The following is a 26903-nucleotide window of genomic DNA, read 5'->3' as shown; positions in this document are numbered from 1 at the left end:
GAGAGAGAGAGAGAGAGAGAGAGAGAGAGAGAGAGAGAAAATTCCAAAATATTCATAGTAGCACTTTATACAAGAGTAAAGAACTCAAAAAAAAATGAGCTATTGTGAAACAAACTGTATTATATCAATGTAATGGAACATTATAGTACCATAGAAATAATGAACATGAAGAATACAGAGATAACATGGAAAACTTATATGAACTGATATAGATTGAAATAAGCAGGACCAGAAAACAAATATACTAAATAATTACAATAAAGAAAATGGAAAGAACAAAAAAAATGAAGCTGAATGCTTCATAATTAGAATAACCAATCTTGACTCCAAAGAAGAGATCAGAAAATCCACCTTCCTCCTTTTCTTAAAGAAGTTGGGGAGGGGCAACTAGGTGGCAGAGTGGATAGAGCACCAGTCCTGAAGTCAGGAGGACCTGAGTTCAAATCTGGCCTCAGACCAAACACTTGACACTTACTAGCTGTGTGACCCTAGGCAAGTCACTTAACCTCAACTGCCTAAAAAAAAAAAAAAGTAGGGAACTAGGAGAGCTCAACATTGATTAGAAGACCAGACTTGGTTCATATATGGGTTGATTTTTCTGAGCAGTTTTGTTTTCTCTTTCTTTTTTATTCTTTTTTTTTAACAAAGGATGGTTCTCTGGGTAAAAGAAGTGAAATGAGATATATCAGAATGGGAAGTGATGTAAAAACAGTAGTACCGAGAAATATAAAATTTTAGGAAAAAAAAAAAGATCTACCACTATGCACATTGTGAGAGTTGCTGGAAATATCAGAGGCTGGTGAGGATACATAGCTCTGATCACACTACTCATCTTTCAGAATCTCCTCTAGCTAGGAATCGGTAATGGTCAAGAGCCAACACCTAGTTTCATCAACCAAATAAGTCATAGAGGTTTACTAACTGAGGCTTTTTTTTATAAAATAAAGACACAAACACAACTCTTGCTCATTTTATAAGTATCTTTGAAATAGCTATCTTTTGTAATAAAGCAAGCAAGTCACTTAACCTCTGTTTGCCTCAAGTTCCTTTACTGGAAAATGGAGATAAGAATAGCACCTGCCTCCCAGGGTTAATGTGAGGATCACATGAGATAACATTTGTAAAATGTTTAACCTAGTGCCTAATAAACATTAGGTGTCATACAAATACTGTCTATTATTAGTATTAACATTGTTGCTGTAGTTACTATTATGTTCCCCAATCATCCCAACATCACATTCTGATTGCCATTAGAAATCACATTGTAAATCACCCATTTTGATTCTCTACTCCATTTGCATGAATTTCTTCTCTAAACAGAATGGCAAAAATCCATGCCCTTTCCATTTCTGTTGCTTACAACACTCCAGTTCAGAGCTGTATTTCCCCTCAGCCAGTGTTCTTTTTGGCATTTTCCCTATACCTTCAGTTTTTTTGCTTTGACCAACTGAATTCCTAATTGGCCTTATTTCCTGCTCATCACCCAGGCCTATGTTGGTAACTTCTCCCATGGGAAGAAAGCTCAATGGCAATCAGACAGAGAAGTGCCTTCCTTTCATTAATGGGAATAACCATAGATGGACTATGGACCTACTCACTAGGAGTCAATTGAACCCATGCAGCTTAGCATTTTTACTGTTGTTCTACCCCCTACTTGTTTTTTATCAAAAACATTTTATCAGTTCCTCCTCTAATCCCATCCATTACAGGAAAGTGAAGTATCCTTCATTTATTAGCTGCTTTCTGTTAAGACTTGGGGGACTGAACAAGGAGGAAGAGAGAAACACTCAACCATGGAAATTTGGTCATTTTAGGAAAGGGGGTGTTGAAGTCTCTATACTCAAGAGGTTTCATAAAACACTTCAAAATAAATTACCACTTTTGTCACATTTTCCTCATTCCTTTTGAAATGTTATATTGACACTGGCAGCACAACCCCTCTCTTTTCACTATCAGCAATAGAGTAATAAGACTGATTGATTCTCTTATCTTGGGCTAAGCCTTCTTGGCCTTTCAAGTGCATTTCCTGTATCATTAAAATTTCCATTTCCAGTTTCTCGAAATCAACAAGAAGTAACTATTTCTTACTCTTTTTTATAGGACAGTTGGGCCCTTGTCATTAACAAACACTTCAGGTTTCTTAACTGACATTTAGTTCAAGTGGATGTCAGAAAATATAATTAGGCTCTTTCCCTATGCCTCTCTCAGGTGTTTATTGCTTTGGTACAATGCTCTCACCTTCAGGACACTTCAAAATGCTGTGGGCAGGGTTGGATTACTTTTACAGAGCAGGTCAAGTAAATGCCCCTGGTGTAAAGCCTTTTCCTTAGTATCCTAGGATAACTGATTTATAACTGGAAAGAATTCTGGCAACTATCTCATCCAATATTCTCATTTTACAGATGAAGAAACTGAGACCCTGGGGAACTAGGTGACTTGTTCAAAGTATCAGAACACCCAAGGTCAGCAGGCCCCATCTGTTTCCTCCTTTCCCCACTTCATTCCCCAATGGAAGCTATTTAAAGGATTATTAAGTTATTAAAATATTTCATTAAGTAAGTCATGTCAGGTGTTGTCATCCCATCCTGCCAAATTGACCACAATGACCCTATCCCAAGAGCCCCACTCTCTCTAAGTTATTAGGCATACTGATTTATATTTCATAGCATATTTGTTACTTTCAGATGCACCCACGTTGATCTTCACTAGGAAGTCTTGAAAATGTTCATCCTTCTGATTAACATAGGTGATAATATAGTGGTTCTCTATCCACTATGCTACAGTGACTCTGATATTAAGAAATATTAGGAATAAAAGATATAAATCTATAAATGGAAGAGGCCTCAGAAGCCTTCTAGTCCAACACTTTTATTTTACAGATGAGGAAACTGAGGCCCAGGAAAGCTCATGATTTGCTCAGTGTCACAAATGTAATAAAGATCATGGGTGGAATTTAAACCTTAGTCACTCAGACTCAGAATCAGTATTCTTATTCATCACAAAATCTTTATTTCCTCTAACTAAGCACCTACTATTTGCCTAAAACATCGAATGTTTTATATATCACAGAATAAGCAGCATATCCAATATGCCCTCATGGTGAACTTCTCTTTTTAAATTAGGTGGGCAGTATGTTAATCTCCATTTCATGTCTCCTTTCAAGAGATTTCCAAGGCCCAGATTTTCTTCATGATTTATAGGCACACAAAAAGAGACATTTTCTCTTCTAGCCATGCCACTCCTAGCAAATAGGTAAATACAACACCTCTTTATCCCTGCCTTACACTAATTGGGATTTCAATCATCTTCAGGCGACTTTCTGGACAAACCCAGTAAAATCTGTCTTTATTTTATCCACCATGACTTTAAGGTGGAATATACCACAGTAGATCTGATTATTTTTTATATTAGACCTGAAATCTCTCTACTTAGGCTTAGAGACTTCACTCATTAATTATATAATATCTCTAGGAAATAAATAGGTGACTGACTATGATGTCCAAAAGAAACTCAATATTAACAATTTGGAGTAAGAACAGTCAGGGTGAATACTTCTGAAAACAGGAAGTGAACAGGATTTTTAAAAATGTTAAATTCATATGTTCAAACCCTTTACTCAAAGTTCTGCCTTCCCCTGAAAGCCATACTTGATTGATATTGTAATATTTCAAAGGTTTCTATTCCTTAAACTTTTTTAAAAGGTTTCTTTAGCTTATCAAAGGGAACCTAGAACAAGGAGACTAGAAGATGAGAATCTGCTGTTAATTTGCTTACTGTGTTTAAGATGGCAATCAAGCATGGTATAGATTAGGTTAGATAAAGTCAGGAAGACTTGGATAGCTATGTAACCAAGTGCAAGTTTTTCTTTTTGTTTTTTGGTTTTTTTTGGCTAGGCAATGGGGTTAAGTGACTTGCCCAGGGTCACACAGCTAGTAAGTGTTATGTGTCTGAGGCCAGATTTGAACTCAGGTCCTCCTGACAGCAAGGCCGGTCCTCTATCCACTGTGCCACCTACCTGGCCCCAAGAGCAAGTTTTTTAAACTTGTATTAGTATTTCAGTATTTCAGGCAACTCTCTAAAACTCTAGGAGAATTGTAGTGTCGAATATTAGAAAAAACATTAGATTTTTAGTCAAGGAGGCTGTTTAATTTCCAACTCTGCCATGTATTGCCTGTGTCACCTTGACCAAGTAACTTAGCCTTTGTGAGCCTCCACTATAAAATCAGGAGACTGGATTAGATGATGTCTAAATCTCTTCTGGCTTTAATGTTGGTGTGGACGAAAGAGTGCTAGCTTCTTGGAATCAGAGAACTTGGTTTCAAATTCTGGCTCAGCCATTTATTTCATGTGTATTAAGTCAGGTAACCTCTCTGGGTCTCAATTTCCCCATTTGTAAAACGGGTAGTTTAGACTAAATGACTTCTAAATCTCTTCTAATTCTAAATCTATGATAATTTCTATGATTCTGTGATTGTAAGCAACAGATGAGTTGCCCCATCTACATTAGTTAAGGGACCTTTCATACCAGGCGCTCTTCACCTTGATAAAATCCCAGGACTGGATACTCCCAACCACTTCTAAAACCTATCAGATAAAACATATTACCCACAATTCTTATAAGACTGCTTGTCTAAGGGCAGTAGCAATAGACAATAGAATAAAGAGATAGAAGAGTCAGTCCCAGAGAAACGTCATATGTTGTAGTCTTCTAAGGTAGCCAGCCATTAAAGCCAAGAGGAAAGGTAACCTAGAGAGTGAAGGGGGTAGAAGCTGGAGAAAGGCAGGTGGGGTGAGGAAGAAATATTAGAAGTCATGCAAAAATTCCAGCAATAATAAAGAAACTGGCAACAGCTGCAGATCTACACACAGCCCCATTCTCCTAACTCCTTTGATTTGTACCCACAATTGGCCACTTACCCCTCATGTTGAGGATGTAATTAGCCAATTTGCTAAAGTTGGGAGAAAAGAAAAGTGAAGCTTGGTAGTGCTGCATTTCCTAAGGCTCTCTTAAGGGTTTTTTCTGGGAACTCATTACAGCACTTAGGTTCACCCAACAGCCACTGGCTTTGGATTTCCATTTCTATAGAATTCCTATTCAGGAGCTTAATGGCACACCACTGGAGTTTACCCATTAGGTTAATTGAAACATTTTGGTGGAGTACCTATGAATTTACCACCACCCCTCCCATTTAATTCTGTTTGACCCCATCTAAGATCCCATGTCATTTAAAAATCATCTTCCTGGTTTGATATGAAAATCTGGGAACAGGAAAAAGCACATGTCATTTTCAATATTTGTTCTCTTGTTGGCAACCCTTTCCCTGGAAGAATGGCATTGCTGTAAAGGGGATTTTTATTTTCTTAGCATTTAAGTTTAAAAAAAAAAAAAAAAACTTGGCTTCTGTATAACAGAGAGATTTACTATTCAGGCCTCTTCCTGAAAAAATATTTGTTCCTGAAGGTTTTCTAGTAAAGAGGCATTGTCTTTGTTTCTTCAAGGTAAATGATTTGCATGAAACTTCACTTGGAGCACCTTTGTCTCAGTCTTCCTTTCTCTGTTGTTCATCTATTATTTATTTCTTTTAAAATGGCACTTTTTCTACCTAATTGTTTATGGGAGACTTACAGATGGACTAATAGTGGAGAAATATACTTTTTACTATTTAAGAAGAAAATTATTTGGATTAATATTGACCAATTATTATAATAGTACCTTGTACCTAAGTGCAAGACCTTAGACAATGATTGCATGCATGCATGAATGAAAGAATGAATTTCCTTGGAGGTCCCCAAAGAATATTTTAAAAAGACCATCCATTGAGTCATACAACTAGGACAAGAAATCTTCGGAATTCCAAGGGTAAAGATTGACACAGTTAGTCAGTGCCTGAAGCCAGATTTGAACTCATGAAGATGAGTCTTCCTGAGTGCCAGCACTTTATCTACTGTACCATCTAGCTGCCCAAGAGTTCATTTGGGAGTATGGAATTTTCTCACAGCTATAAGAGGATGGAATGGAAGAAAATTAGTCTGATCTAAAATGAATAGATCTCCTCTTCCTCTTTTCCCTTTTCTTGCTTTCTCTACTCTCCTCACCTTTACCGCTAATCAAATTTTCCATCCTGCAAGGCTACCAGTATTGAATCAATCAAAGTTATAGGCACTAACATCTGAACCATTACTAGACTCAATCCTCTAAAGAGGTATTTGCTTTCAAAAAGAGAGAAACTTGACTCTCCTATTGGTAGAGTAATAGAGGTGATCCACTTCCACCATGACCTTCCAACTGTGAAGTATTGATGGTTCTTCTATCGGTGGTCAATGGTTGCTTCAATCACTTCCGCCATGGTCACAGCCTCAAATAATAGTGATATATGATCTGGGGTTTTCTGCTCTTATGTTCCTTACTTGTATTCAGGTGCTTTCCTGTCCCCAATACCCTTGTCATTTTCCACCTCCTGTAAGAGCTCTCAAGGGAGTAAAATAGTAATAATTCCATTGTTTGATATCCTGCAGGTACATGTCATTCGCCTGCCCTTTCTTATCTTTGCAAGTGGCTCCATCATTGCAACAGCTCAGGAAAACCAGAAATATTGCCTGTGGAGAAGGGAGGATGTGAGTTGCTACAATGAATAGTCAAAATCAGAAATAGAGAATTCTCAAATGTAGAAGACCTTCTGTCTAAATTAGAGTCTCATTAAAATATAAGAATCTTTTCAACGCTAGTCATGACATTTCTTTTTCAACTCAGTCTTTATAGTATTTTACAAGTCATTGTTTCATGTCTATACTACATAAAAGGTACAGGAAAGAAGCCAATATAATGAATTCCTTTTTTTTTTCTTGGCCCAGAACTGTCATTTCATTGGTGGGGGATAATTCTTGGTGTGGATAGTCTCTCTACTAATGCAAATAGAAAATTCATCTGCTACTTATTGCCTTTGCTACCTAGGGTCTCTGAGAGGTTAAGAGACTTGTGCACATTTATTTATACTTTCCTTTTGATGTATGAAACTTCATTTGTAAAATATTGCATGGATGTAATGAAGAGAGCAAGGTGATACAGTGGATAAAGTGCCACACCCAGTGAGGAAGACTCCTTTTCCTAAGTTCAAATCTGGCCTCAGACATTTACTAGCTGTGTGTGCCTGGGAAAGTCACTTAACCCTGTTTGCCTAAGTTTCCTCACCTGTAAAATGAGCTGGAGAAGGAAATGGCAAGCCACTCCAGTATCTTTGCCAAGAAAAGCCCAAATAAAGCCATGAAGAGTCAGACACAACTGAAACAACTGAACAACAAAAATGAAGACAGAAACACATTATACTCACGAGGATCATGCCTAGTTATGATTTATTGATATTCAAACAAAGCATACAGTTAGGACATATGCCAGGTTGTCACATAGTTGCCTAAAACAAGGCATAACATATATAAGGCCCATCTATGTGCTTGTCGGCTTTGCCAGGGCCACAGAATAACCTTAGTGGCTCTTAAATTTGAACCCTAAAAGGTTTTATATTTAAGTTGACAAAGGGAGAATGCAGTTCTTATAAAAATCACTAATTTAAGATAAGCAGAGCACAGGGACCTCTGAATTTACCAGTTAAAAATAAGCTAGATAAAAATACACAAAGATATTGGTTTAGATACAGGAAATGAGAGGGACCTTAGAGATCATCTGGTCCAACCTCCTCATTTTACAGATGAGCAAACTGAATCCCATGGAGTTTTAGTGACTTATCCAAGGTCACGCAAGTAGCAGGAATATAGCATGTATGAAGGAAAATAGCATGAATTATGTCTGGACAGGTAGACAGAGGCCATATCATAGAGGGCTTTAAATGTCACTCAGAAGTATGAATTATATCCTTGAGGTATTAGAGAGAAACATTGAAGATTTTTGGTCAAGAGAATGACATTGTCATACCTATGTCTGAATAAGATTGTGAGCTGTATGGAGGACAGACTAGAGTTAGAAAAGCCTATATGCAAGAAGAACAATTAAGAGGATATAGTAGACGATGCAGGCATGGACAAAGATAATGGTTATATAAGTTAAGAGAAAGGGATATATGTGAGAGATGATGTGAAGTACAATCAATAAGGCATGGCAACTGGTTCAGTATGAGAGGGGGAGGGGAGAGTGAAGGAAGAGTTAAGGATTTAAAGCTAAGTGACTAGAAGGCTGGTAGTGCTTTTTACAGAAATAAGGAAGTTTGTAGTAGAGATAGGGCTGGGACAAAACATAATGAACATGGTTAAGGTCACGTTAATGATAGTTTGCTTCAACATATTTACAGTTTTTTGCATATCCCAAAATATAGACTGTGGTAGTATAATTGTAAGGGGCCACTGAAGTTTGTTCTGCCAAAAATACAACACTACAGTCAATAATTTTGTTTCTGGTAGACATGAATAGTATAGGCAACGTTGGTTGGCAATATAATAGACAAGCATATGGAACAGGGGGTGGTTACCTACACATTTTGTCTTTATCTTTGGCAAATTTTCGTGAGTAAGATGGGAGCTAGAAATTAAACCATTATTCCAGTCCCAAACCATTCTGAGGTTAGCTAGATTTAAACCAGGGGTGGGGAACCTGTAGCCACAAGTAGACCTCTACGTCCTCAAGTACAGCCTCCAGGCCATGGGTTCCCCACCCCTGGTTTAAGCTGTAAAAATGTGTTTTGGTTACAGGGGATAATAATCAAAAATTTAACAAGGAATTAAAAGGAATTTTTAAATTCTAAGCTTAGTAATTACAAGGCATAAGGAGAAAGGAGGTCAGATAAATAGAGATTCTTAGCCTCAGGGTTCCTGCTAGCTTTTGTTAGTTGTCTGGTTGGTTGTGGTAGTTTATAGACCTAATCTACACTCTCAAAGATCTTTAATCCACCTACCCTTATCAGAGAGAAGCTTACCAGCCCTAGCTGATGGTGGCAAAGAACAGCAGATGGCTATGAAGATGTTGTAAATCTCCAGTTCATCCAGAATTGCCTTCCACAATGCAAAACTACCACTGTCCTATAGTGGTGTTATCATTTTGCTTTTTGTTGGTCTCTGTGGAATATCACATTTGGGGTTGTCTCCACCCTTCATTCTCTATCACATTATCTCCACTGGGTGTCTCTGAAGATCTCTGGTTGCTAAACTGTACTTTTCTAATACCCACCAGCCTTCAGATTTCAACAACTCCATAGTCATGTACTACTCTCTACTATCATCAACTAGTGTGCACCAGCTAGTAAGTTCCTTTCTGACAAGCATAGGTGGACTGAATCTATGTCTTGAGGACATAGATTATAAGGTCCTAGAAGGCAGGAATTTTCTTTTGCCTTTTTTTGTATTCCCAACACTTAACACAGTGCCTGACACATACTGGGTACTCAATAAATGTTTATTGATTGATAGATTGAAAGACTAGGGTTATGAGCTACCACAAGCAACCAGATAACTAACAAAAACTTACAGAAACCCGAGGCTAAGCATATCTATTGGTATGACTTCCTTTCTCCCAGTACCAGAAAATTACTAAGCTTAGAGTTAGAAAATTCCTTTTAACTTCCTGTTAAATTCCTAATTATCATTTTTGTCACCAAATTTGCAGGGCTTAAATCCAACTAATCTCAGAAGAGCTACATGAGGACTGGGATAATGGGTGAGGGCATTAAAATAAATTTTGTTGTGAGGCTTTAATTTTGCGTCTTAAATTCTTGAATTTGGAGAAGTCACCATCCTTTCAATAACTGCTATTATTTTAAATTGATTTTTAAGCTCCCTTAGAAGCCAAAAATTCTGGTTAGTTCAATGTTTAGATGAGATTGAAATCCTCCCAAAACAATGGAAAACAATACTTGTCTCATTCTGAGATTTTCAGAGTATAAATAAGTCCACATATATGTGAGGTTGGACTGCCCCCAGAGGACAAGCAGGTACCTATCTGAGGTACTCTTTAAATATTTAAGATAATAACTAGTATTTCTGTATCTTTAAGGTTTATAGCCCCTTGAGGTTTACAAAGGACTTTACAAATATTAGCTTTTTTTATCTTCATAACAACCCTGGAAGGTATGTGGTATTATTATCCCCATTTACAGAGGGGAAAAATTGAGACAAAAAGAGGTGAAGTGACAAGGCCACCCAAATAGCAAATTTCTGAGGCCAGATTTGGACTCAGATCATTCTAACCCTAGATCTAGCCCACTATTCATTGCACCACCAAAGAGTCTTAAATTTTTAAGAAGGAAAAAACGTAAAATTGAGACATTAGGGGCCTCCCACACCTTGCAACGCTACTGACATCAATGGGATTAACCTCACTTTCCTTGTGGAAGCAACAATCTGATTCTGTGTCTATGAAATATTAGGATAAAAGTCACTAAATGAATTTCAAATGCTGTCTAATCATCACATATATGGGTTACCACTTTGAGAACCCTAGGATCAGAGTGAACTCCCAATTGAATAAATCAATCAAAAATAATTTGTTATGCCATGCGTCATGCTAAGTTCTGGAGACGTAAACACAAAAACATCCTCTGCCCTTTAGATGCTTATATTTTAATGTGAGAGACAACTGCAGATTAGTTCATTATCAGCAGGATTACTGATGGAAAGTGTATTTTTTCCCCCGCTAGAAGGAGGAACTGAAGAATCAAGGTAGGTAGAAGTAAGTGGTGTGTGTGTGTGCATGTGTGTGTGTGTGTGTGTTGGGGGGAAAATCAAAGGCACGTTGGATCACTGCAGGGAGAGGGAAGGAGAAATATGTTCCAGGTCAGCAGCTATCTGATTGCCAAAGAAGGGAGCTGCTATCCTGAATTAAATATAATCGTGAGCATAAATATAATCGTTCCTTGTTTGGCTCAATGACCCACTTAAGGACTGATCCATCTGGATAGAATTTGCTACCACATTCAGGACTGGCAAATCTATACCTTCTCCATTTCCTCTCCACTGTCTGCCTCATTGCTACATGGTGAACTAGCATCACCTTAGGTGTTTCATGTTCTTGTTAAATCTTGCTTATTTGCTGTCTGCAATCTTATAGTGGATTTTGTCTCCAGATAAATATAAGTTGATTTTTCTTGCCTTCTGAGCAGTTGCTTATGATAAAAGAGTGGGTCACACTATATGGAAGAATGAAAGGATCCCTGGACCAATAGACCTAGATTTAGCCATTAGTCAATATGAAAGTTCTCTGCTCAAAAAGCTTCATATATAAATGCAAGAGAAGATCAAAGGTAACCCAAATGGGAAGATTTTAGCAAATTGGAGGACCTGGAAAGGGTTCCAGCAGCAGTGGTGTTTGAGTTAGCCATTGAAGGAAGCCAAGGATTCTAAAGGAGGAGGTGAGGAAGGAGAGCATTCCAAGTCTTGGAGGATAGTCAATGCAAAAACATGGAGAGGGAAGATAGCATGTGTTAAAGATGACTGGATCATAAAGTGCATGAAAAGGAGTAAATTGTGAGACAGCTATAAAAGTAAGAATGGGTTAGGTTGTTAAGAACCTTAAATGTCAAACAGAGTAGTATTTTATATTTGATAAAAGAGATAGTAGGAAAATATTGAAGTTTATTGAGTGGGGGGTGGCGGAGGGAAGAGGAATGTGTGGATGTGACATGGTTAGCCCTATACATTAGAAAAATCACTATGAAAGTTGTGGGGAGGACTGTTTGCAAAAAATTTTGAGGCTGACTTGAAAGCAATACAAAAAACTCCAAGTTAAACCCAAGGCTTTAAGTGCTAAAGCCAAAAGAATACTGTGTGGTTCTAACAACCAGATCATGAAGCATATCTTTAAGGCAAAGAAAAAAACAAAATTTTGAGAATGAATGTACTATATATCCTTATTCTAAATAAATGTTATAAAATGATAATAATAGCTAACACTTATAAGGCATTTTCATATATGCAAAGCTAAATATGTACATAAATACACATACATACATATGTGTGTGTATGTGTGTAATAAGTGTATATATACATATGTGTGTGCATATATAAAGTCCCTTTTTATTTTCACAATAACCCTGTAAGTTGAGTATTATTATAATTCCCATTTTGCAGATGAGATAACTGAAGCCAAGAGAGGTTAGGTTGGTAAAGGGGAGGGAACAAACATTTCTTAAATGTCTACTATGTGTCCTGCAGGAGCTTTACAGGTATGATCTCATTTGATCCTCACAACAACCCTGCCAAAGAGAGGCTATTATGATCCTCCTTTTACAGTTGAGGAAACTGAGGCAGACAGAGGTTAAGTGACTAGGCCTGGGTCACACAGCTAGTTTTAGACCCCCTTTGAACTTGAGTCTTCCTGACTCCAAGCCCATCTGCGCCACTTAGTTGTTCAATAACTTGCCTAGGATAATATAGCTAGTAAGTCTCTGAGGTAGGATTCAAACTCAGGTCATCCAAGAGGCCCACTCCATCTGTGATCCATTGTGATTTATTTTTATTATAATTATTTTGGCATGCCTGGGGAAGGAATTGATGAAATAATCTTGTTGTCAAACAGCTATTTTCTTTCTAAATTCACTGGAGCAGAGGGAAGGGTAAGAAAAGGCATTTAATATAGCATAAGGTATGCACATAATATCCTGGGTAGTCAATCCATATCTTGGGCACCCCAATACTGTGCGCTGCTTTTAGAAACCCTTCGAGCAATTCTGCTGCCTCCCTTTTAATCTCCTGGCCTGTTTTTGATACTTTGGGGAGCCTGGAAATCATGTCGCTGCCAAAAGCCTGGCGAAGGGGGGAGGAGGGGGCAGTGGAAGCTTCTGCTTGGCAAATACAAAGCAGCATTCTCTCATCTAGCAGAACAGTGAGATTAGCTCTTTTATCACTAATTTTTTGCTCTCCTCCACTGCTTGGTAAACACAGCCTGTATGGCTTTGCTCCTTATCAGCTGCAAAATGAATCTGTTTTTGTTGAAGCATTGTCAATCAGAAGGGCTTTTCTGTTCATATACTTAGTGATATGCCCAACTAAGAAGGACAAACTCTCATTTTCTCCCTGCAATATCTAGCCCTCACTTTAACAGGAAGAAACAACAAGAAAGCAAAGTAAAACAACCCCCTCCGTCTCCCCCCCCGCCCCCCAACAGAAAGAGCTTTTCTGTATAGGAGAACCTGGAGTTCATTTGCTCAGTTGGACAGATTGAGATAAAAAACAATGAAGGTCGAAGCTATTAACGCTTGGACTAGAGGACATTCAGCCTGTTAGGCTCTGGTTACACAGTGCCTTTCTAATGGGCTGGTTTGTTTCCAACATGTCATGTAAACACAACATTAGCTAAAGCTGGGGTGGTCTGGGGCCAGCCTGATCTTTGATTAGCTCCAACAACATTCAATTCTATGTATCCCAATCTGAATAGTCAATGAACCTCTTCATTCTTGTTATTCCCTCTTGATTGTGTCATTTCTAAATAGACCTTAATTTGACTTCCCGCCAACAACCTTCTAGTGGCTTTTTGTTGTTGTTATTCCCAGTGATTGACACTTTCCTTACTAGTTCTTTAATTTGAAGTCCAGGACCTAAGACTTGACAAAGGATGCCCTTGATCACCAGGAAAAGCCAAAGATGCTTGGGGGCTCTCTGGGAAGATAACTTCATTTGATTATATACTTGTTAACATACCATGAAGTAGTTACTTTCCTGGAGCTCAGGAAGTTACATCATTCCTTTGTTCCTAAGGTACCCAGAAATTAGAGTTGACTACTCTGAAAGCACTTCCTGAAACAAACTTCCCCTTCTCTTGAATCCCTAAACCAACCATCCAACCACCCACCACACAAACACAAATTCTAATTCCATTTTTCACAAATGAGGTGGAGTTACATAAAAGATACTTCTACCTTTGGACATCTAGTAAAGTACCCCAATAATATTCAGTCATTCAACAACTGCATTTGACTATATTTGACTTCTCATGGAAAGCTGTGAGGCACCTTTCCTGTCTCTTTATGCTAACTGGTATAACTCTGCTCTCAGGAATTGTGATTCTCTCTTCCTTCCTTCTATGCAAGTACCGTTCATCTTTCAAGTCCTAGCTCTGCCATGAGGCTTTCCTTGATTTTTCCTCCATGAAACTTCCCTAGAAACTTTTCATTCCTTTGAATGACAACACTTTAAGCTAGAGAATCTTATGATGAAGGAACTAGATGACTTCAAAGATTATCTAGTCCTTGAGGCATGAATCTTTACTATGAAATCCATGAAAAGAGTGAGCAGACCTCTAATAAAGAACGTGAATGAAGGATGTGAAGAAAAGAAGAGGAAAAAGAAAAAGAAGGTGATAGATCTAAGGAGGAAAGGATACAGAAGAAGAACGTGAGCTGAAGAAAGAAGAGGAAAGAGAAGAAACAGGCTAAGAAGAAAGAAAAGGAAAAGGAGAAGGCAGTTAATAAGGCAAAGTTAAAATCAAATTGGTAAGACAGTGACAGAAGGAAAAGGAAGTTGAGCATCACTGTCAACATATTAAGAGGTTATCAAGAGGCTATCAATAAATTAGTAGGGTGCAAAAGAGGTAAGAAAGAGAGTGATACCTTTGGAATATCAATCACCCACAGTTTACCTCCAGCACATCTTCAGGGAAACCACTAGCAATGATAAAGAATGTGGACCTCACTTCTGTTAAATACAGTCAGCAAGTCTAATCTATCAAATGCCTACTATGTGGCAGTCTCTGTCCCAAATGCTAGGGATACAAGGAAAGACAAAAGACAGTCTTGGCTCTCAAGGAGCTCAGAGTCTAATGGGGAAGACAATATATGAATGACTACATACAAGCAAGATATATACAGGATAAATGGGGTGCATCAAAAATTTTTCAAGGATTTATGTACCTAAAAATGTATAACATGATAGGATATGATATAAAATGACATGACATGGTATGATATGATATGATATATGATATGGTGTGGTATGAAATGATAAGATAGATTTGTTCTGCTATAGCTAAGGGACTGCTGCTACCTGTGCTTGAAGTGCAGGCTGGCCTCCGACTTAGAAGAGAAGGTAAACAATCTGATGGAATACCTTAGCATCCTCCAGGTTATTTGGGACAATGCTCTGAGGAGGAAGTAGTTACAGTCACCACTTGGTGCCTTCTATACATCTAATCCACTCACTTGCTACATGACCTTGGACAAATCACTTAACCTTTATGGATCTCAGTTTCTTGACCTGTAAAATAAAGAGGATTAGACTCAAAAACCTCTAAAATGATGATCCTATTACTTACTTCAGTCAGTTAATAAGAGAGGAGTAGAGACTTGTTCTGGGGTTTAGGAAGACCTGAGTTCAAGTTCTCCTTCTGGATTTCTGCTTGTATAACTGCCAGCTCCCTCAGTCTCAGGAAGCCCTCTAAGACTGTAATATGCAGCCAAGATTCCCATCTGAGTGGCGGAGGGAGTTTTTTCAATTCCTTTCATATGTCAGTGATTTCTTTTAAATTTATGAAATAAAACAAGCATTTCCATAAAACAGTAGAATAAAAAAAAAGATGATTGCACATGAAACTTCAAATCTGTGTGTACAACTTGCTATTCCTTTTAAACATATAATCAAATTATCATGGAACTTTTTTCTTTCTTCTCCTCCCCCTGCCCAAGAGATGGTTACAATTAGACACAAATGTGTGTGTGTGTGTGTGTGTGTGTGTGTGTGTGTGTGTGTGTGTACCAAGTCTAGTCCAAACAAGCAAACAACAGGTATTTCATTAGAGTGAGGTTATTTCTTTTTGTTGTTCCAGGGGAATTGTTTTTAGGAGTGGCAAACACTAAGTGGAGTAGGCAGTATTTATTGTTTTCTTATTTGCAGTGAATTAATACATTAAACAGATATGAAGTAATCAGAAAAATTAATAGAATCTAGGCCATCCCCATCTAACCAGCTTACTCTTCTACCTAATATCATTCATTCATTCATTAGTTCTTCACCAACACAGCTTTAGATGGAATTATGCTATATGGGACAGTCAGTTCTAGAGCAATATATAATCAAGTGACAGATATGCTCTGGAAACTTTATCTGGATAGCAGAGCACTGGACAGATGGATTGGAGAGACCAAGGACTGGTGAGCATATGGGGAATTAAACAGTAGAGGTGGTTGGCTCTAAGACAAGAAACAAATGTGAATGGGCCAGGAAAGGCATTTGCAGAGACTAAATAGGAGAGCTGAAGAATCTATGACACTCTGGAAAGTGAATGAAAGAGGACTTAGCTCTTTACAATCTCTATGACTGGATCTAATGAGGGATGCTCAGATGAGTTTGATCATCGTTTCTTAGGGGGCAAAATGTATGTGTATACAGACACACACATGTGTGTATGTATAATAGACAAATAACAAACATGGACGTATAGTACATATTTACATATATACACGCATGTTTAAGTGTATGCATGCATATATGTCTGTTATGTACATAAACATATATGCATACATGTATATGCACCTGTATTCACTCATATGTGCATGTAGACACTTTTTTCCTTAGCTAAGAAAGCCACAATTCATCTTCTCAGAGAAGAAAAGGAAAAAGTGATGAATAAAATGTGTAGAAATTGACTAAATTTGGAGATTTGGAATCTAACTGGGAATAAAACTTTTGCATTTTTCCCCCTTCAAAAATAAAGGACTGAATGTTCTTTCCATTATGTTCCCTGTGTTTTATTGTACCTTTGGACCCATTTCACCCTACATTTCAATTTCTTAGACCATCATTTTACTCAATGCAGGAGACTAGTTTTCCAAAATTTTCAGACAACACTGAATTTTAGATGCCTGTCCAGAGGAAGCCTTTGAGTATTGGTCCCTCCTTATCTCTGCTCCAGGCAGTCTGAACCCAACAAGCTGTAGGATAGACATGAAGTGCTATAAAGTGCAACTTGGTCAACCAGAATTATCAGTGTCTTACACAGAAACATAGAAAAGACTAATCCTGGATAACCTCTGGAGAGCATGTGAAAGTCCTGAAAGCTCTTAATACACCTAATATAAAATAGACTTCTAAGGGGTGCTCAGCTTCACTTCAAATCCCAATCTTTTTTATGCTGAGCAACAAAGGATGAAGAAAGAGTTTTTTAAATAAGTCTGGGGAGTTCCTGGTCTAATTTTCTCCAGGAAAAAGAGGGTTATTATTGTTTTCAAATGGACAGGCTTTTTAAGCTAATTTTCTGCAAATGTTTACAGAGAATTGCAAGCTAGCAACCTAGGGAGAGATGCAGCTCATCACTCATACCATCAAAACCACGGAATGCTCTAGTTCAATGGGACCTTAGATAACATTGGTCCAGTACTATCATTTGACAAACATCCTGTCCTGAGGAACCCTATGGGAATAAGGAAGGGGTGAATACCTGCTGGGGACTAGAAGATAGTTAGCAGGGGGTCAGCTTTAGGCAAGAATAACAGAATCACCAAGTTGCAAGGAGATAAGACCTTGTGTAGTCCAAATGCAATGCCATAGGTTGAGAAGATTTAGAGCTGTAGGGTACCGTAGAGATTATCTAGTCTAACCTCTTCATTGCACATAGGATGAAACTGAGGCCTAATATGATAAGTGCTTTGTTTAAGATCACACTAGTGATAAATAGGTTAGATAGGATTAAAACTTGGGACTTTCTGACTCCAGATCCAATATTCCTTCCACAATCCTGGAAATAACCACAGCAAAATAACAATACAGTCCAAAGTTTAACATCAGGGTATTTTATTGGAAAGATACAAAATTCAGGAGTTAATCAGATAAAACAGGGTCTAAGTGACAAGAAGTGGGTTAAAAGCAAAGGAGACTATAGAAAGTAATCAAGAAAATGATGAGAACATGGCACTTTGATATGATTGATTTATTTCACATAATGGCTTCACCTAAGCCAGTGACATTTTATGATGACAGCATGCTAGCCCCTCACTCTTGGAAGCCCCCAAAGCATATGAAGAAGAAAGCAGTTTATCTGTGGATGTGCATGTTAGTCCTCGTCCTAGAACACTTTCCTACATGTGGCTTGGTGAAATCTAGTTAGTGATAGTTGATTAACTCTGGGATATGTGAGTTGTATTTGGGTTCTCTGTTCTTTCACTGGGACTGTAGCTCTCCCAGTCTACTATATATTAGAGGTCACTTCATTGCCACTACAACTTGTTGTTCAATTGTTTTCAGGCATTTTTAACTCTTTGTGACCCCATTTGGACTTTTATTGGCAAAATTACTGGGGCAGTTTGCCATTTCTTTCCCCAGTTCATTTTACAGATGAGGAAACTGGGACAAACATGCTTAAGTGACTTGCCCAGGATCGCATAGCTAGTAAGTGCCTCTGAGGCCAGATTTGAACTCAGGTCTTCCTGATTCCAAGTCTAGTGCTCTGTATACTGTACAACTTAAGAATTTCTTAGATTATATAGTCTTCTTACCCTTTCATGATTAGTGAGAGTTAAATAAAGATTTATTAACTACTGGTCTATTTCAAGGTAAACTCATTATTTAAAAAAAATCATTGCATCCCAGATCTCCCATTTTACTCCCTGTATTATACTGAGTAAGTCACTTAACCTCCTTGGGTCTCAGTTTCCTCACCTGTAAATGAGAGGGATAGACTATATGATTCTTTCCCACTCAATCTATGACCTGTGAACGAGGAATGGATATATAGTAAAACAGATAATCCTAGCCAATAGGCCAGGAATATAATTATCTGTCTAATGGGGAAACGACCTATTAGTTTATTATTTCATATTTCTAGAGATCCTGAACAGAGATGTAAGGCACCTAGACACCTATTCTCATAAAGTGTCTTTAAGGGTGCAATATTGCACCCTTAATATTGGTTATCTCCCCTTTTAAGCTCAATTTTAGCCCCTTGTAGAGCACGTTGCAACTTAGCTTAGGGCAATGTACAGCTATTCCCTAAAGGAGCTGTTAACAGCCAGAACAAGGATATGAGAAGGTTGAGAAGAACCAGGGCTACACAAAATAATGTGTTTTGTGAGGGTGAGTAAAATAAATCACTATAGCAAAATTCAGCTATACAGTAAGGGGAGATAGCATGTAACCAGGGGCATAATGGTAAATGTTTAACAACTGGCTCTCTAGAAAAAAAAATTAATGTATGCACTTTTAAGTTTAGCTGTGTTTTTAATATTTTAATATTTTCTCTATATTTTCTTAAGTCTAAAAACAAGTCCTTATTTGTAGCATTTGCCGATTTCTGAGCTGTTAATGTTTGTATTGAAAACTTATTAACCAGCTCTAAAGAGCCAGGTTGAACTGGATCCAGAAACCTCCTATGTGTAGACCCTGAGATTGTCTTCAAGAATCAGATTGGTAAACTCTATCCATCTTAGTGGGGATTTTATATTATGGAGAGATGAATTTTGCTGTAAAGCAAACTAGGGGCTCAGATAGGAGGTGATATGAAAAAGGAAACTATAACACTGAAAAAATCTTTGAGAATAAAAAGGTGGGCAGCTTTGGTGGTAATAGGAAGTACTAGAAGTGGGAGGGAAAGAAACACATACACACACAGGCTATCTTGGTTAGAGTGTCATATTACTTAGGTAGCTGCAGATTGATAACAGATCCACTATAAATGTTGCTGTAGTATGAAAAGGAGCTAAAAGAGTACAATAGCTTTCCCCTTGGGATCCTTTATCCTGGCATATACTTCACTATACTAAACATACCAGTAGGCTTTGTAAAACATGTGCAGCCACCAAAATTTTCAGGGGATGGCATATAAGGTTTCGATGGACCCATGTGTTCAGAAGTGCAGAGTCAACAGCAACACTGAACAGCAGCAGCAATAGGTAATGGCAGAGATGAAGCCATCTCTAATGGGGATATCTCTAATGGGGATATAATAATATAATAGCAGAAGTGGAGAGCCATCATCTGGGGCACAGTGCCATGGTGGAGACAGCACTGAATTTAGAATCTGAAGACCTGTGTTCAAATCCCAGATCTACTCTCATGAGACCCGGGGGGGGGGGGGGGGTTAAGTGACTTGCTAAGGTTACATAAGAAATGAGCACTAAGAGGCAGGATTTGAACCCAAATCCTCTGACACAAGCCACTGTAATTTCTACCATACCATGCTGTCCCTTCTATACCAAACTGCAAATAGAAAGTTCAAAGATACTCCAGATGCTTAGAATTAGTGTGCGTAATGACAATGTGTTAAGTTCTCTGAAGAAGGTGTCTGCTTTTCTGAAATACAGACAAAACGACAGGTAATTTTCTACCATATTATGTAATTTATTTTTCTTCTTGATCAAAGTCAACCTGCAGAATAGTGAATGAAATGAATGAATTAATATAAGAATCATTTATTAAGTGCCTACTAGGTGTAGAGCCTTGTGCTAAATGCCAAGGATACAAATTTTAAGACAGTCCCTGCTCTCAAAGACCTCACATTCTAATCAGTGAGACAACACATGAAAGTTTCAGATGCAAGACAGATGGAAAAGTCCCATTGTCCTCAGGGTGCAATGGCAAAGCAGTTGATAATGCCTTTTCTTTAATATCATTTCCACGGATAAAATGAAAGCAGTTTCTGATGCGGAGCAATTTGAAAATTCCATGCACTTTGGTGACATGAACTTTCTTTTCTAGGTCCTTTGTAGCCATGCCTGTAAAACACCCGTAGGAGCAATTGCTAGGATCCATCTCCACAGATACAAAGTATGCAAAGATCAATGCGGCCAGCACCACAGACATCCTGGAAGAGGTACTGTGGTAAGAAAGTCAGTTAGTCAGTTGACAAGCATTTTTTAAGTACCTCTTATGTGTCAGGCACTGTGCTAAGCACTGGGGGTACAAAGAAAGGCAAAAATAATCCCTGCTCTCAAGAAGCTCACAGTCTAATAGGGGATATAATATACAAACAACTACATAGAAATAAGACGTATCCAGGATAAATTATAGATAATTAATAGAGGGAAGGTACTAGCATTAAGGAGGATTTAGAAAGGCTTCTCGAAGAAGGAAGGTTTCAGCCGGGCCTTGAAGGAAGCCAGAAAAGCAAAGAAATGGAGAGGAAAAGGGAGAATGTTCCAAGCATGAAGGAAAGCCAATGAGAATGCCCAGAATCAGGAGATGGAGCGTCTTCGTTGAGAAACAGCAAGGCCAATATTACTAGATTGCCAAACTTAAAGGGATCAAGGTTGTGGAGGAGCATGTTGCAAGATTGAAAATCTAGGAAGGGGACAAATTATAAAGAACTTTGAACACCAGAAGATTTTATATTTGATCCTGGAGGTGATAGGGAGCCTCTGGAGCTTACTGAATAGGGAAGTGGCATGATCTGACCTGTGCTTTAGGAAGATCAATTTGACAGCTAAATGGAGGGTGGACCACAACGGCAAGAGACTTAAGTGAGGAAGAACAACCAGCAAACTATTGCAACAGTCCAGGCATGAGGTAACGAGGGCCTGAACCAAGGTAGTGGCAGTGTCAGAGTAAAGAAAGAGACATATAAGAGAGGTTATGTTACGGGACTTGGCTTCTGACTGAATATGGGAGGCAAGAGAGAAGGAGTGACCCAAATGACACCTAGGCTGCAATCCTGAATGACTAGAAGAATCATGGTATCTTCTATAGTAATAGTAAAATTAGGAAAAAGAGATGGTTTATGGGAAGATAATGAGTTCAATTTTGGAGATTTTGAGTGTAAGATGTCTATAGGACATCCAATTCTACATGTCCAGCAAGGAATTGAAAATGCAAGAATGGAGGTCAGGAGAAATGTCAGAGCTGGACAAATAGGTCTGAGAATCACCTATGTAGAGATGGTAATTTAATCCTTTAGAGCTGATAAGATCACAAGGATCACAGACCATTCCTCTAAATGTCCCCTAACTTCCTACCTTCTATTACTATGGAAGGCATCACCATCCTCTCAGTCCCTCAGGTTAGAAACCCAAGGGTCATCCTCAGTTCTTCACTATCTCTCAACCTCTCCCCCCACATTCAATGTCTTGCCAAAGTATGTCAATTTCACCTTTGCAACATCTCTCAAATACTTACCCTTCTCTCCTCTGACACCACCACCACTCTAACGCAGACCCTCATCACCTCACACCTGGACTATTGCAATAGCCTGCTGGTGGGTCTGCCTGTCTCAAGTCTCTCCCCACCCCAATCTGTCATCCATTCAGCTACCAAAGTGATGCGTCAGTGGCTCCATATCCCCTCCAGGATCAAATACAAAATACTCTCTTTGGCATCCAGAGACCTTTATAACAAAGGCACCTCCTATCTCTCCAGTAATCTTAGACCTTACTCCCTACCACTTACTCTTCAATCCAGAATCTAGCCTCCTTGCTAACATCTCTGGGATTTGAGTATTTTCTCAAATAGAGATGCTAGAATGCTATCCCTTCTTATCTCTGTCCACTGGTTTCCCTGACTTCCTTTGAGGCCCAACTAAAATCACACCTTCTACAATGTCTTTCCAAACCCCTCTTAATTCTAGTGCCTTCCTTCTCTTAATTATTTCTTTTGTATCCTGTATATAGCAGATTTACACATATTTGTATGACTTATTCTTCCACATTAGATTGAAATCTCCTAGAAGTCAGAGGCTGTCTTGTCTCTTTTTGTATCCCCTGCGCTTAGCACAGGTACTAGCACAAAATAGGTGCTTAATAAACACTTATTGACTGACTAAGCAAAACATTATAGGAGGAGAAGAGGGCCCAGATCAGAGACTTGGGGCCACTCAAGAGCAAGTCAAGGAAACTGAGAACAAAGTTGTCAGACTAGGAGGAGGAGAACCAGGAGAGAGTAGTCACACACACAATTGAATAATGAGAAAGCAGTTTAGGTTCTGGGTAGATCAACACAGGGGATAAGGTGAAATGCACCTTTCTGATTTCAGTGCCAAATGGAATAATTGTATGTGTTTGTACAAATCTTTGAGAGGCACAGCCAAACTGAGGAAAATTCAATTTGACAAATATTGTCATATCTGACACCCTGCCCAGTGAAGCTCTACTAGCATACCCAGAAAACTCAGGAGTGACTTTGTATTTTAGTTTTGTTTTACCACTATTGGGATTTTCCACAGTAATATAGACTTCATGTTTTAAGTCCATCTATATTTCTCAACAGGTTATTTTGTTTCCCAGCCACCCTCCCCCCCCCAAAAATCCTGTCAATTCTCACACTAACACTTCTCCAGTTTGACAGGGAAAAAAAGTTCTGATGTTGATAAAAGTGCCAGTAGATGCCTCAGAGCAATTTGGTGTACTTGGGCAGTATCCCAGGGATATTTAGACAATAGGCAAGATTGACCACAGCACCATAGAGTAATACCTATTGGAAAATGGAGATTGTGAATTTCTGAAAGCACACAGGGATATTCATATAATGTGATATTCAAAGAGACCACAGTGAGCCTGAACATTTTTTTTTAAATTTTTTCCATTCATCAGTTCCCTGATACACATAGCCTTCAGACATGGCATACTGGAAAGTGCATTAAGTATGGAGTTAGAAGCCCCAGATAGTAACTCCAGTTTTGTCCCCATTCTAGCTGCATAACCTTTGGCAAATCGATTGATTTCTCTGAACTCCATTTTCCTCATCTATAAAATGAAAAGAATTGGATTCAATGACCTCTAAGTCCGCAAGAATTCTTAACCTGTGTGTATGTGTATGTGTGTGTGTGTGTGTTATAGACTCCATTGGTAACATAGTGAAAGCCTATGGACCCCTTTCTCAGAATAACACTTTTAAATGCACAAAATAAAGTATCTGGGATTACAAAGGAAATCAATTATATTTAAATTCAGTTATGAAAATATTTCTTAAAACAAGTTCATGCTTCCCCTAACACTAGGTAAAAATCCTTTATCTAAAGGAGACTTTTAACCCTATAAGATATAGTCTTGAAAATATCTATTTTACCCTGCGAGTCTAGTAGTTTGGGTGTCAGAGCAATGGTTTCTGGTCTATAGTGGTTATTTCATTAAAAATTCAGCAATCAGAGATGCAGAGCTTTTCATTTTATATTTTGCCAAATAATATAGGCTTTGTCCAAGTTGCCCACATGTTCCTGAGCAGAGGACCAATGGTCATGTTTCTCTAGGATGTACCAACACACCAGCTCCCCTGGCCTGCCTTTCTATAACCACAGGTATTATTGTTCCTATTTTATTGATGAGGAAGCTGAGCCTCAGAAAAGTTAAGTAATTTGCCTACAGTTATATAAGTATCCAGATGCAGAATTCAAACCCAGTTCTGTCTGACTGTGATTCTAGTACTCTGTCCACTACACTGCAGTACTTCTCCGTAAGCCTAGAGAGACAGAACCAGAAATCACCCCATCCAGGTGGCCTCCTTTTTGGCCTGCTTATAAAAACAATCTCAGGGGGCAACTAGGTGGTGCAGTGGATAGAGCACCAGCCCTGAAGTCAGGAGGACCTGAGTTCAAATCCAGCCTCAGACCAAATACTTGATACTTACTAGCTGTGTGACCCTGGGCAAGTCACTTAACCCCAATTGCCTAAAAAAATAAAATAAAATAAAAATAAAAACAATTTCAGGTAAAAATAATGCATACTTGTGGGCAACAGGGATAATCCAAGGAGTTTTCATAATTTAGTCTTCAAAATGTTGATCCAGGATCAAGTCCAGTTCTTTTGATTTTTAGAATATATTGCATCCCATAAAACATTTTTGCTGACATTTGGAATGAGGCATGGAATTTGGTCAAAGGCACTACTGTGATTATGAATTTCTGCTTGTGAATTGTTCTCAGCATCTATATCCTCTCCCTCCATCAGAACCTACTGTAAAACAATGCAGTTAGCAGTGTTTTGCTAAAATAATTTGGAATATAAAACACCCATGGAAAATACAACCAGAGACATTTAGTTCAATAAATTAGTTGTTCAGCTAAGTCTCCCCTGAGATATAGAAAAATATATATTAAATATGCTTTATGCTCTCAAAGACCCCTAGTGCCCTAACTTGAAATAATGATAAAGTGCATTAGTCTTTATGGCACCTTTTATCGAAGGACCTCCAAATACTTTCCCGACATTAATTCATTAATCCTCGGAATAACCTCTGAAGCAGTCTGTGGGTGGCAAGTAACATGTGATAAATGGGTTAGCATAGTGTGGTCAAGTTTCCCAGCAAAGATTTCATTTCCCTCTGAAACTTAAAGCAAGATGTCCTTGCTGCCTGAGCTAATAGAGGGAAGAATAAAGTCACATCTTCTGTAGTCTTTTTCTAGATTTTTATTTACAAACAGCTTTAATTATGTTTGAACTGACACTTCTGACTTTACCTTAGGCTTTTGAGCAGGAACCATTCTGCTCCTAACCTCTGCAGGCTAATCTTGTCAGAAGCTAATCAGTACTCTCTATGATGAGTCCATCAGGTCTCTTTGATAGATAAAATATTAATAAAGTGCTTACCATTTGCCAAGCACTGTACTAAATTCTTTTAGCTGATATGCACTAATATATGGATCATGAGATTATAGATTTAGAGCTGGAAAGGATTTTTGGCAGCATAATCCATCCTCTTTATGTTACAGAGGTGGAAACTAAGATCCAGTGAAGTTGGGTCCTAGATGACATCATATAAATAGAAGGCATCAGATGTTGGATTTGAACTCAGGTTTTCTGACTCCAGAGCTGGTACTCTTTTGTACTGATAAATATTAACGATGCGATGGAAGGACTTGCTCTACTTAAATCACTTAGCTTATCTTTTGCAAAGTAAAAACTCAATATTGTACGTTGTCTTGAGGAAAAAAATAAAAAAAAACAAGATATTGGGACTGTGATTTGTACTAGTTCTTCCCCTGATAAATCCCCCTCTCTCCTGTGGTTCCATTTCACACTCCTTTGTCCTTTGAATGGTTCCAGATGGCTTTCCTCCCTCTCCTCCATCCCACTGAACCCAATTAAAATATTACAAAACAGACACTTTCCTTACTCTGTCATGCCAGTCAAGACACTTCATCCCTGTGCCTAAGCTACCATAATCTCTGAAGTGAGGCCACTGATGCTGGTCTAGCCAAGATGGGCATTGGGAAAATAGTTCTGCATTTTCACTATGCTTTGAAATGTGGCACATTAGAGTAAAAGCAAGCTTTTTCTAGAGATTCAGATAACTACAAAAATTTGCAGCTCCTTATTTACAAAGAAATAGCAAAACACCCATTTTCTATCTAATATGAAAAGCATAGGGTGGGGACAGGGTGAAGGCTCAAAAGCATATGAAAGGGTGCTCCCCATCTACAGTTATATACTTTTTATTGCATGTTTTTATCATAAGTTCAGATGTAATGCTTTCTTTGATGGACATACTAGAGTAGGGATATGAGGCAGCCTGGGAGAGTGGGAAAATCACTAGACTAAAAACAAAAGCACCTTGGTTCTAGTCCTGGGTATCATAGATCAAAATCAAAACAACTATTAGAAGTATTTCGAGAGAATGTAAACTCCTTGAAGGTGGGGACTGTGTTTTATGTTTTTTGTTTTGTTTTTGTTTTTTTTCCCAGTATCTCTAGCACCTAGCACATAGCAATTGTTCAGAAGTAAAACATTGTACTTGTCTGACTATTGACTTACATGTTTTAGGTTCTGGGGGTTTTTTGGTGACAGAGAGGTGGATTTGTGATTATATCAGTATAGGGAATGCCAAGTATAGAAACTCCTCCAACCAATGAAATACAACAAATTCCCTAGCTTTGAGTCTTAGGTTCTTGGTGGTTACCAAGGGGTTAAAAGACTTGCTATGAGCCTACAGCTAGTAGGTGTCAAATGAAGGACTTGAGCTCAATTCTTCTTGACTCTAAGGACAGTGCTCAATCTACTATAGTAAGTTGTTTCTCTGTGTTTCTATACTATCTTGCAAAAGACTTATAGGTATTCAGTTAT

This window comes from Vombatus ursinus, unplaced genomic scaffold (assembly GCF_900497805.2).
Source record: "Vombatus ursinus unplaced genomic scaffold, bare-nosed wombat genome assembly UNPS02000582.1, whole genome shotgun sequence".
NCBI lineage: Eukaryota > Metazoa > Chordata > Mammalia > Diprotodontia > Vombatidae > Vombatus > Vombatus ursinus.
Note: the sequence above shows the minus strand (reverse complement) of the source record.